Below are 12004 nucleotides of genomic sequence, written 5' to 3' on the forward strand. Positions count from 1 at the left end.
GCAAACACTGGAGCCAACTGAAAGAGCTCTCAACAGTCAAACCTGGAACAATTTGAGCAACAAAATAAAGCAGCATTGGATTGTAATTCAAATATAAGATAAATATTCCTAAGTCCATACTGAAGTCAACTAATTATTGAATAATTAAACAAATGGAGAAGAGAAAGATCTCCATTGAAATAATTTATGTAGAAACCATGGTCCTCAAGAAGGGTATAGTGAATTGAATGGTGGCTGCCCATATCTACCTGGAACCCATTGATTGACCTTATTTTGAAAAAAGGTCTTTGCAGATGTATGACGCTAAGGATCTTAAAATGAGATCATCCTGGATTAGCCAAGTGGGCCCAATCCAATAGCAAATGTTTTTATGAAGGAAAGACACAGTAGGCCCTGTGAAGATGATGGCAGAGATTAGAACTCTGGGACCATAAGCCAATTAACACCTACGGTCACCAGAAGCTGAAAGACAAACACAAAAGAATTCTTCCCTGAGGCTTTCCAAGAGAGCATAACCCTACTGACCTACTGACCCCTTCTTTTTCAGACTTCTTGCCTCCAGAACTGTGAGAAAATAAATTTCAAAGTTGGTGAAAATGTGTCACAACAGCCCGAGGAAAATAATATAGAGAAAAAGCATAAATTCACCACTCCTTTAGTGTAGAATGTGCTTAGTGATACTCTTCAAAAAGTATGAGATAGAAAGGGGGGGAAATAGACTAACTTGCAGTAGAGATGTCTGTTAATACTATTTCTGTCAAGTGATCAAGGAGAATATAGGTGATACATTCTCCCTTCTTCCTCCCCATGTTCTCATCTAATCATGAAAAAGGCATCAGACAAATCTGAATAACGAGAGGTCCTATAAAATGCCTTACAAGTACTCCTCAAAACTGTTACAGTTATCAAAACCAAGAAATGTCTGGGAAACTCTCACAGCAAACAGGAGCCTCAGAAGACATTACGACTAAATGTAATGTGGTATACTAGATGGAATCCTGGAACAAAATAGAACATTAGGTAAAACTAAACAGATCTGAATAAAATAGGGACTTTAGTTAATAATAATGCACCAATAGGGTTTATTAACTATAACAAATATACCATACTAATGCAATATATTAATAATAGGGAAAACTGGGTAAGGGTCCATGGGAGCTGTTTTTACTATAGTTTCAATTTTTTTTTAAAATGTAAAACCACTCTAAAATATAAAGTCTATTAATACAAAAAGGAGCACGTAACTTTAAAAGTAACTTTAGGTTACTGGATTTGACTTAGATGACCAGATTTGGCTAAATTTAATTTTGAGTTTTCTGCATGCATAAAGATGATACTTTTTTTTTGTTTGCACTGTTGAGTGAAGTCTGTGTAAATTAGCTAAGGAAGTTGAAGATCAGAAAATTAAAAATCACAAAGCTACTAGTAGTAGAGCTCTGACTCAAACCCCAGATCTCAGACTCTGAAGTATAGATTATTTTCATAGTGTCTGTAAAAAGCCCTTTAGTAAGCTACCCCCAAATAAAACATGCTCTTTCTTTCAAGCAAGCTACATTATGTTTATGGAACATTTAAATATGTGAAATAGTAAATTTCAGGTATTCTTAGAAAGCCAGGCAGTATATTTTAGGAGGATGGTACAGATAGAGCCATATTGTGGACAAAGAACATTCAAGATACATAGTGAAGAAAATGAGTCAAATTCATTTCTGTCATAGTACAAAGATCCTTGCTTAGGAATAAAATGAGAACAAAGTAAACTCAATTATTCATATCAAAAGAATATTTACTGCTGTGTCTTTTATGAGCTTTGTCCAGGATCTTCTGCTTGATGTGGACCAAAAGCTTAAAGGCCTCACCTGTCATCAAATTTGTTATGGTTTGTCACTTTTTGTAATCTAGAGGATAAGAAAAATGTAATTGTCACTTTTCAACAGTCAGTTTCTAACATTGCAACAGTTAATTATCTAATACCTGAAGTATCCACTTTTAAATTCTGACCATACATATTTTCAAAGCATGAGCAGGAAAAGTAAAGAAAAAAAACCTTAAAATTGTTAGATTATAGATTAGCAAAAATATTTGTGAAACCAAGTGTTATGATTAGCCAAAATCCTATTTAGTATTAGCTGTGAAAATTCAAAAGTTAGCTGAAGAATTTTAAGAATATTAACCCTATGAATAACGTTCAATAAAATTAACTTCATGTTAAATTTGCAATATATAATTTCATATGTATGTAAACAAATATGCTACAAGATGTTTAGAATGACACATACTTGTTAAATTATGGAAATTTCCTTTCAAGAAATGTAGACTTCTGGTTTCTACAAGAAAAAAAATAAGTAATTATATAACTCTAGTTGATTCAGCATAAGGGCTGATACAAGTTGGAAAATAAACTAAAGCTAAAAGCCTTCATTTTTAACCAGCAGGACACATTTTCTTTTCAATTTAAAAGCTCTTGAGTGAAAAGGCTAATAGAAAATAATTATTAAGTACATTAAAATTCATAGGGTGGATTTTAATTTGTCAAATACTTGCTTTTATCCCCCTACTCAAATAGCCAACACCGAGAGCAGTCAAATAGACATGAATGGTAAAATGGAAAAGACAGAAACCTTAGAGCTGACACTAAATTAAAAAAGGCAAGGGAGAGGATCAAAACCATCTGCCTATGTGCTAAACTGTAAACTGAGCTCATTTCATGTATTAACAAACTCCTAGCTCATATCCTTTTTCCACAAATTGAATAAGTTATTTTCTTCAATGCAAGGAGACCTGTCTAGAGATATTCATATTATGACTTTCACTGTCCATTCTTCTCCAGAAATTAAGTCTTAAGAAATCATTGTAGTTCTACTACATGTCAGGATGTAGTAATGGCAGATGACAATCACATATGCTAAATCTCTAGACTATATCAGAATCACCTGAGTGACCTATTACCTTTGTAGATTATTGGTTCCATTCCTGACATACCAATATGGATCGCAGAGATCCAGAATCTACATTTTCAATAAGTATTCAAATTAATTCTTGACACACAAATGCTTGAAAACCTTTGCTCCAGACTAATATGACTGATTATAGTATGAAATATATAATGACTAATAGGGAAATAAAAAATCAAAACAAATAAGATATAAAAGTTTAATAAGCTAACACCTGAATTTGTCTAAAAAGTTAAGTAATATATTTAAGAATATCACAGTATAAATTAAATAATAATAGGCCAGATCCATCACAAGCAGCTTTCAGTACTGTTTGAAGATAGTTTATGTTGGAAAATAGTATTTCTTTTCTTCTTTCATTTCTTTAAGAAAAAGTGAAACAATTACCTATTATGCTAACTGTGAGATCAGAAAAATATAAAAGTATTGTATCTATGTTGTTGAACTGATTGCTGTGTTTTAATTCTTCTCCAAGTCATTCATTAAACTTTGTCTGTAAACATAATTCTCCAGTGGAAAATAAAGCAGGAAAAAGGGAAGAGAAGTGAGAAGGAAAGGCTATCATATACAGGTAATCAACAAGCACTTAATTTTATAAAGGCATAGAAACAAATGATCAATCAGAAGGTAGTTCCCATGTTGTTTACTCAACATCGATAGTGTCATCTGTCATATAAATGTATATCAACTGTTACTGTTCTGAAACAAGGACAAGTTTTGATTAATTGATTTTAAAACAATTCAGAAACATAATTTAAATGTACTTATTCCAAGTCATTTTATAAATTCTTAATTTAACACAATATAAATCACTTAAGTTTCTAAATAGGTCAATAGAGAGTATTCAAAAGTTTATCCCTTTTAGGTTTGTAAGGAACTAATTTTCCAAGAAGAGAGAAATAAAAAACAGATATCCATTTACATTTCATGTCACAGTTTTCCAAAGTCAAAATCTGACAGAGAAAATCAAACCAAAAGGGTGACATAAAGAGGCCTGTGACAAAATACAATACAATGAAATGAAATGAAATGAAAATCATGCCTATTCTTCTGAGCTTAAAATGACAGGTTGGCTAAAAATAAATAAAAATAAAATAAAAAATGTCTCTGCAGAAATTAAAGACCCCCTGAGGCCCAAACTTTACAACTGACCTTTCTTTCCCCCACTTCCAAATCCTCCAAAACTCACCTCCCTTCTTTAGAATTATTAACTTATAAGGCACTAGTCATGAGTATGATTTTCACAATTAGGAAAGGGTTTTCCAGTCTTTCATTTGGAGCAACCATTGTAGGTCACTGTCGCTCAACTGGAATCTGAACATTGCTGTCATTTCATACAAGTGCTTTTGTATTCATCTTCTTTAGCTCCTAGATTATTTTTTGACATTGCCCTTTCAGAAGCTTAAATCAGTATTGGCTTCAACTTGTGAGCTCCCTTTTCAATCTAAAGCTATCTCCATTTTACATTTGTTTGACCTGGTTGTTTTAGGGGCCCCAAATTGTCTTGCGCTGTGTTGAGGAATCTCAACCTGTACCCCTTCTTACATTTATGTCTTCTTTGGGAAAAAAGACCCTTGTAGAGCCCTGAAGACTATTCCAGGTTGTCTTTTTGTTCCCCTCCTACTTAAAGAAATGTAAGAATGAGCCACAAAGCTAATGCTTTCTATATTTTCCTTCTATCTCACAGCAAATAATTCATAGGCTTTTAAAAAATTATATGTATTGTTGTGTGTGTTCTATAACAATTCAAAACTCAAGAGAAGCAGGAAGATAGTCTTTGCCTTTATCCCACCCACATCATATACCTAATGATAATATTTAGATGTGTTTCTCTCCATTCTTATTTCGAGGCTTTTGCAAACCTATGCAAAAATACTGACTTACATATTTGATATTGACAATTTTCATTTGACTTTCTAGATGTGGTTTGTTTTCCACAATTTCTTAACTCTGAAATTGGAACTTGTTCATATATATTTTTCTGTATGTTTCCTTCACACTTTTATATATTTTCATTTAAATCATATTTTGGGGCCTTGCCTCAGCTATTAACAGACCCAATAGACCCTTTTTGTATAGCTATTCTCCTGTTGAATTGCAGCTGGCAGTCCTTTCTTGCCGGTCCCAATGGATGTCTAACTATAATTTGGCTTCATACACAGTTCCTCTCTTCTAAGTTAAAGGTGACTGGATCCAATTCAGTAAGTAGGCATTTGTTAGTGATTGCTACTGTGTGGCAACTGTTCCTTGCACAGGACTCATGGAATATTAGCTTAAGAACTCTGTTGCAGCAAGGAAAAGATTGTAGAATTTGTGAAATAAATTGGGTGTGCTGGCAGGTAACATCTTAGCGCTGTTCTGTTGAAAGATTTTTCTTTGACTTGATATGTTTTAACTAGTTGTCTCAGACCTAGAAAATCACTGCTTCTTCAGCAAGCGTGTTCTTCCTGAAAACAACTTCACTGGTCAATTAGCTAGATGAACAATATATTTAAAACAGACTGAGCAGCCACTGGGTGGCAGCAGAAATGTGATAAATACTCCGCACGAATGTATGTTCTTATTGTTTTATACTATCTCTTATTGTTTAGCATACTTAAAGACAGTATTATTGTCAACAAAATGTCTTCTGATAGATAATAAATTCATTTAATTTCTCTACTGCAAACTAGCATATTCAACTAAGAGAAAATAAACATTTAAAACAACAAACTTTGCCACTCAATATTCTATTAATATAATTTTAAGATAGTATTCAGGATGAGTTTGTGTATTGGAATAGGTTGTTTCCTAATAATTAAAAGTTGTCATTACTTTTCATAGCCTTTTACATCTGATTACAGAAGTCACGTATATTCAGAGAAGAAATGCTGAAGAATTCAGAAAAGACAAAAAATAAAATTACTCAAAACCTTCAAAACTAGAATTAAACACTAACAGTCACTTGATATTACATATATTGTCTTTTTATGTATTTTTATTTTTTCTATAATAATATGGTTATTTTTCATATAACATTTTATGCTGATATTTTTTAACTTAACATAATACAAATTACATACCATGTTATCAAATATTTTTCTCAATTATTGTTTTTAGTGATTACATAATATTTCCTCATGTGGCTAGCCCAATTTATAGAACCAGTTCCCTTTTGTTAAATATTTGCCCTTTTTTCTGATATTACTCATAGACAACTGTTCATTTTGAAAATTAGGTAGTTAATGGTTTTCAGCCTTTCAATGTTAAGTGGTAATTTTTTATATAGAGGAAAATTCTCAAACAGGGTGTTTGTAAGTTTCTGATCAGAATTTTCCAATTAGACTCACTTAGAGCAAACCTACATCAGACCCTCAAACTTGAGGCCCAGAAGTCTGCATTTTGATAAGCAACATGATCTATTTCAACACACAATGAAATCTCAGAACCACTGGCACTCAATAAAACTTTATAGACAAAGGACCCCAACAATAGCATTAATAGAAAATGTGCAAACTTGGAAGAATGTTTACCTTTCATTTGTCTCTATTTCTTCCTTTATTAAGTGGAAATCATGATATGCCTTAAGGTTAGAGTAATGTCAAGGGAATACTGGTGGTTATCAAGAGTTCATTTCCACATTCAAACTGCAGGTTTTGAAGACACTGTGGGGAAGAACATGTTTCTCTGAATATTAGAGGTCATATATTGTGAGCATACTATACAACAAATATTATGCTAAGAAGTATACATTATTGTATTCCTCACAATAGTCTTAACAGGTTACCATAATTCCATTTTTATAGATAATCTCAGTGGTCAGATGGGTTAAGTAAGGTATCACAGGTTACATTGTCTGTAAATCTAAATTCAAACAAGTCTTTCTGATCCCATGGCCTGTGTTCATTCAACTCTAGATCTCTGTCAGGCAATATATAGAAAGGTAGAGGCTGAGATAAGCAGATGAAGTTTCTTCGTGGTTCAATAAAGAGTTGTTGCATGGTTACTCTTTTACTCTTTCCCAGGTTACTTAAAATTGACAAGAGATTATTTCAGAATTGATGCTGCTATAGATCATAGATTTTATTGAGAGCCAAACCTTGGATTTGTTTTTTAGATTTTTTTAAGCCTTTGCATTTTAGATGCTTTATTTGGCAATTACAAGTGTAATAGTGATGTATACGTTGTTCAGAAGTTTTGAAAAACAATGCAATAAAATACTCCAGTAAGTAAAAACCTATCTCTACTGATGATTTTCTTAAAACGTACAGCTAGCCAGGCATAATGGCTCATGCCTTGTAATCCCAGCTACTCAGGGGGATGAGGTGGAAAGATCACTTGAGGCTATAGTGAGCTTTGATCGTGCTCCTGAACTCCAGCAAGATCTCATCTCTTAAAAAAAAAAAAAAAAAAAAAAGTACAGTTACTCACAACTACTAAAGGAAGGCTGTAGTAGCAGTTCATACGTGCTGACATTTACCTAGAACTGCATGGTTTATAAAGGCATGATCTTTGGAGAAAATGGGTCCTTTCCAGTTAACTTAATATGTTTGACTCTTCCTTTCCTAATCTAAAAATGAGAATACCATCTTAGCTCTCAGAGGTGGCTTTAGACCTAGCAAAACCTGAGATGATGTGATTGATACATAAGGCCCTTTTTAATATCTTACTTGATGAATAAGCAATCCAACTTTTTATTAGAAGTCTAATGACATGGGAAAAGAAAAAATTAATAATTTACTAGGAAAGTTACATTTTTTCCTCAAATTGGGCCTTCAAAAATAGCAGGTTCTATCAGTCACACAAGAAATGTAAATAGAAGGCCTAGTAAGTTCATAATTTTACTTTATGCAGGAGCTTCTTCTTTGTAGAGGAAAGTTCTGAGCAAGATGAATAATTTTATGTGAATTATCTTTCATAGTACACTGAAACCCAGGGCCTTGTATGTGTTTTTGCCTCTGTCCAGAATGCCTCTTCACATTCCTGTACCTTCACACCTTCACACCTTTTTCAATTCTCTACTCAAATATTACCTTGTTCTTTTATTTTACTTGGGCTGCCACAACAGAATACAATGGGCTGGTGGCTTAAACAATAGAAATTTATTTTCTCACAGCTCTAGTGGCTAAAAATCCAAGATCAAAATACCAGCAGGACTGGTTTCTGGTGAAGACTCACTTCCTGACTTACAGATGGCCACCTTCTTGCTATGTCTTCTCATGGCCATTTCCTCAGTGTTTATGTAATCGAGAGAAACCGGGTATCTCTTCTCATAAAAACACCAGTTTTATTGGATTAGAGCCCCACCCTTATGACCTTATTTAAGCTAGATTTCCTCCTTATCAGGTATATTTCCAGATACACTTACATTAAGGGTTAGAGCTTCAACTTGAATTTGGTCCAGGGGACACAATTCAGTTCATGGCACTTCCTTAGTGAAGCTCTCTCTAGGAACCCTATATACATTTACAACTTTCATATTGCAATATTTCCTATGTTTTATTTTCCTTTATAACACTTATCACTTTTAAATATACTACACATGGCATGTATTTATCTCTTTGTTACTTATATTTATTCACTGGAATAAAAGCACAGAAATTTTCTACTGTTTGTTCATTGTGGTACTCATAGTATCTATGACAGAGCCTGGCAAAGATGAAGCCACAGTGTATATATTTGTTGTGTGCATGAATGAAGGATTCTATGTTATGTATGATGGAAGCTGCTAGAGATACCAAAATAGACACCTTCTTTTTAGCTTTCAGCTCTGTAGCATATATGAGGTTCATTGTTATGAATGGTAGCTCCTTATCCCATAAAATATAACTCATGGAGTAATCAAAAAGGAATATAGAAATCTGTATTGTATGCTGCCCAGAGAGACATTTATTTCCCATGCAGAAACTAACCCCATCAGATTTACATATATCTATTTTCTGAACAATGGGTCACAAAATCAGATTTCCCATTATTAAAGTTATCATTCATTCTTGGGAATAGTTATATAAGCCAACTGCAAAACATGAAACAGGTCAAATCTATGTGTGGAAGTACATTTTAAAATCCATCCTCATAGCTATAAACAGAAATATCACCTGTACAATATTCTAATAAACAACCGTGTAAAAGAATAATCAGTTATAGAGCCCCATTTTTCCTTTCTGGTAAAGTAGTTTGATATTCATTTTTTAAAAATACTTTACTTACTAGATCTTGGTCAAAGAGCTTTCTATGTGAAGAGTTCTCAAATCTTATTAAGCTGGCAAAGGTGGTTTCATTTTTATTTTAAGCATTTCCTCTTTAATTTGAATGTAAAACTATAGAAAAATAATCTCTAATTTAGCTAGAAAATAGCATTCATTTGCTTGCTAAGGTCTAACAACATAAGTATGTTAATGCACATTACTGCCTATTACTACAATAGTGAACACAAAATGAAATGAGCAGATGCTGATTTACCTTCTCTAGCGAGTCATGCATGGCACGAAACCACAATCCTGAAGCAAGCTAGGCCATCTGTGCTGTTTTCTCCAGATGAGCCAAATTTGATGACAAACCATCCTCCATACAGGGGAGTTTTTCTTTCTTTTAATTTTTTTCCCATTTTATATTAGAAAATACAATTTTTCCAATAGAAGATGCAGAAAATGATTTTGCTTCTTATACAATATTGCTAAATATTTTGACTCTGAACCTGGATACAGTAGTCTGAAAATTAAATATAATTTCAAAGGAGACTTATCTTTCCACAACCTGCATCCCTCAGTTACAATCCTCCATCTATACACAAGCTGTTCTGGGAAATAGGATGTCCTGGAAAAGTGCATTTGAATGGCATTTTCTGCGAAAATGTTTTCCATCTCATATAGTATTTCATGGTACAACACACTCAAGAAATGTTTGATAACTTTATTTTTCCTGAAAAATCAAGTTACCAGCAAAACCTTGTATTCCCTCTAATACAGCACCTAGCATAGAAGCGGTGATTAAAAAAAAAAAGTATTGAAGGTCAAGGAGTAAAGTCTCCTTATGTTCAGTGAGATGACATTTTTCTTAAGCAGAAAAGGAAGTTAAAATACCACTTTTTGGAGATAGGAAGATACAATTTCCCCCAAGATCTAAATTTATACATAAATGTCTTAGTTTCAAAATATTTTCAAATAAATACTTATTAAGATACTTCAAGTATTAGACTGCCAGATTGCTTTAAGAGAAATATTTGCAAGCAAGAGGTGATAAAGATGGCTTTGATCTGTAGGGAAGATGGTGAGTCAGACCCTGAGCAAGAATGTGAATCATCCAAATTCAGGCTCTCATAGCTGTGGCAGGATGGCCGACAGTGCAGCACAGACCACTGGATGCTATAGACTAGGCCATAATTGTGTCCCAGTTTACTGGAGTGGAACTAATAGAGCAGTAGGATTCACTTAAACAGGAATGGGACTGCTTGGAAAAATATTGATACAGGTGGTTATTCTCTGGCATGATAAAGGACGGGGCCCCCCCCCCAGAATAAAATGGAATTATTTTTTGGAGGGTGGGCCCCTTGTAATACAGGTTTCCTCTGCTAGGTCAACCAAACGGTCAACCAAAGTTGGTTTTTTTTTTGAGTTGGAGTCTCACTCCATCGCTCAGGCTGTAGTCTGTGGCACACCATGGCCACCTCAGCATCAACCAGCTGGGCTCTGCGATCTGGCCGCCTCAGCCTTCCAAGTAGCCAGAACTACAGGTGCGCACTACCACGCCTGGTTAATTTTTTAATTTATTGTAGAAACAAGGTCTCACCAAGTTGCCCGGGCTGGTCTCAAATCCACGGGCTCAGTCAATTCACTTGCCTTGGCCTCCCAAAGTGCTGAGATTATAGTCTGAGCCACCAAGCCTGGCCTCAACCAAAGTTTTTATCTGGAAGTTTTAAGAAGGTTGCATCACGATTCATGGAAGAAACATCCAAGTTATGACAAACCAGTGATTGGTTCTTCCACCACAATGCACTTGCCCACAATGTGCTGAGTTTTCAGCAGTTTTTGACCCCAAATGACCCCGTGCCCACCCTCCCTATTTAACCAATCTTGCCCAACTTTTTTTTTGTTTCTCCAGCTGAAAGAAGTGCTCCAAGGGAAATGTTTTGCAGATGTGGAAGAGGTGAAACCAAAAACGGCAGAAGCATTAAAAGTTGACAAGTTCAAAAACTGTTTTGAGCAGTGGAAAAAGCAGTGCCTGAAACAGTCAGTACTTTGAAAATGACTGAAATTTAAACACATAAGAATAAATGCACAATTTTTTAAATAAATAAATTCTGGGATTTTGGGGTCCCCTCATATATCTTGGTGTTATCTGTTGACTAACTCTTCTCTCCCTTTTCATTTTCATCAATGACCGAAATGTTTCCTTTCTATGATCATGAGCAGAGTGGGAAGCTTTTGTTTTTCTTTTTTTTTTTTGACTGGAACCAATTATCCCTTTTATTCTCCACCAGGAAAAACCAATATAGGCAGTTTTCTTTGCTAAGACATGGAAGCAGTTTTAACACTGGCCCTTGTGAAGCCACAATGTACCAAAAGTACTATGCCAAACATTTATAACCTGTATAAAAATTCCACATCCCCATATTGGCCACCTCAAGATGAAAACAGATAACTCGCTAAATATTAACTGGCTCTACTCCCCTAATATTAAACATAAAAACCACATGGGAAATATAGAAATTCAAATAGAAGTAACATAAACCTGTCATAAATCGTAAACAAAAACTATTTGTGGGACAGCATGGATGACAAATGGTCTACCGTGTAAATTTTAGAATGAGGCAGACAAAAGTTGGAAGGCCGGTTAATTCTCCCCTCCTTCTCCCGCTTCAGCTTCATCTCCTTGGGTATCCGATGTCCACAATGTCAAGTTGTCCCTCAGTAATTGCATTATTAGTGTGCTGTCTTTGTATGACTCTTCACTTAATGTATCAAGTTCAGCAATGGCTTCATCGAAAGCTGTCTTTGCAAGAGAGCAGGCTTTCTCTGGGGAGTTCAGAATCTCGTAATAGAACACAGAGAAGTTAAGGGCCAGACCCAATC

This window comes from Carlito syrichta, unplaced genomic scaffold, assembly GCF_000164805.1.
Source record: "Carlito syrichta isolate Samal-C Ts95f unplaced genomic scaffold, Tarsius_syrichta-2.0.1 Scaffold304984, whole genome shotgun sequence".
NCBI lineage: Eukaryota > Metazoa > Chordata > Mammalia > Primates > Tarsiidae > Carlito > Carlito syrichta.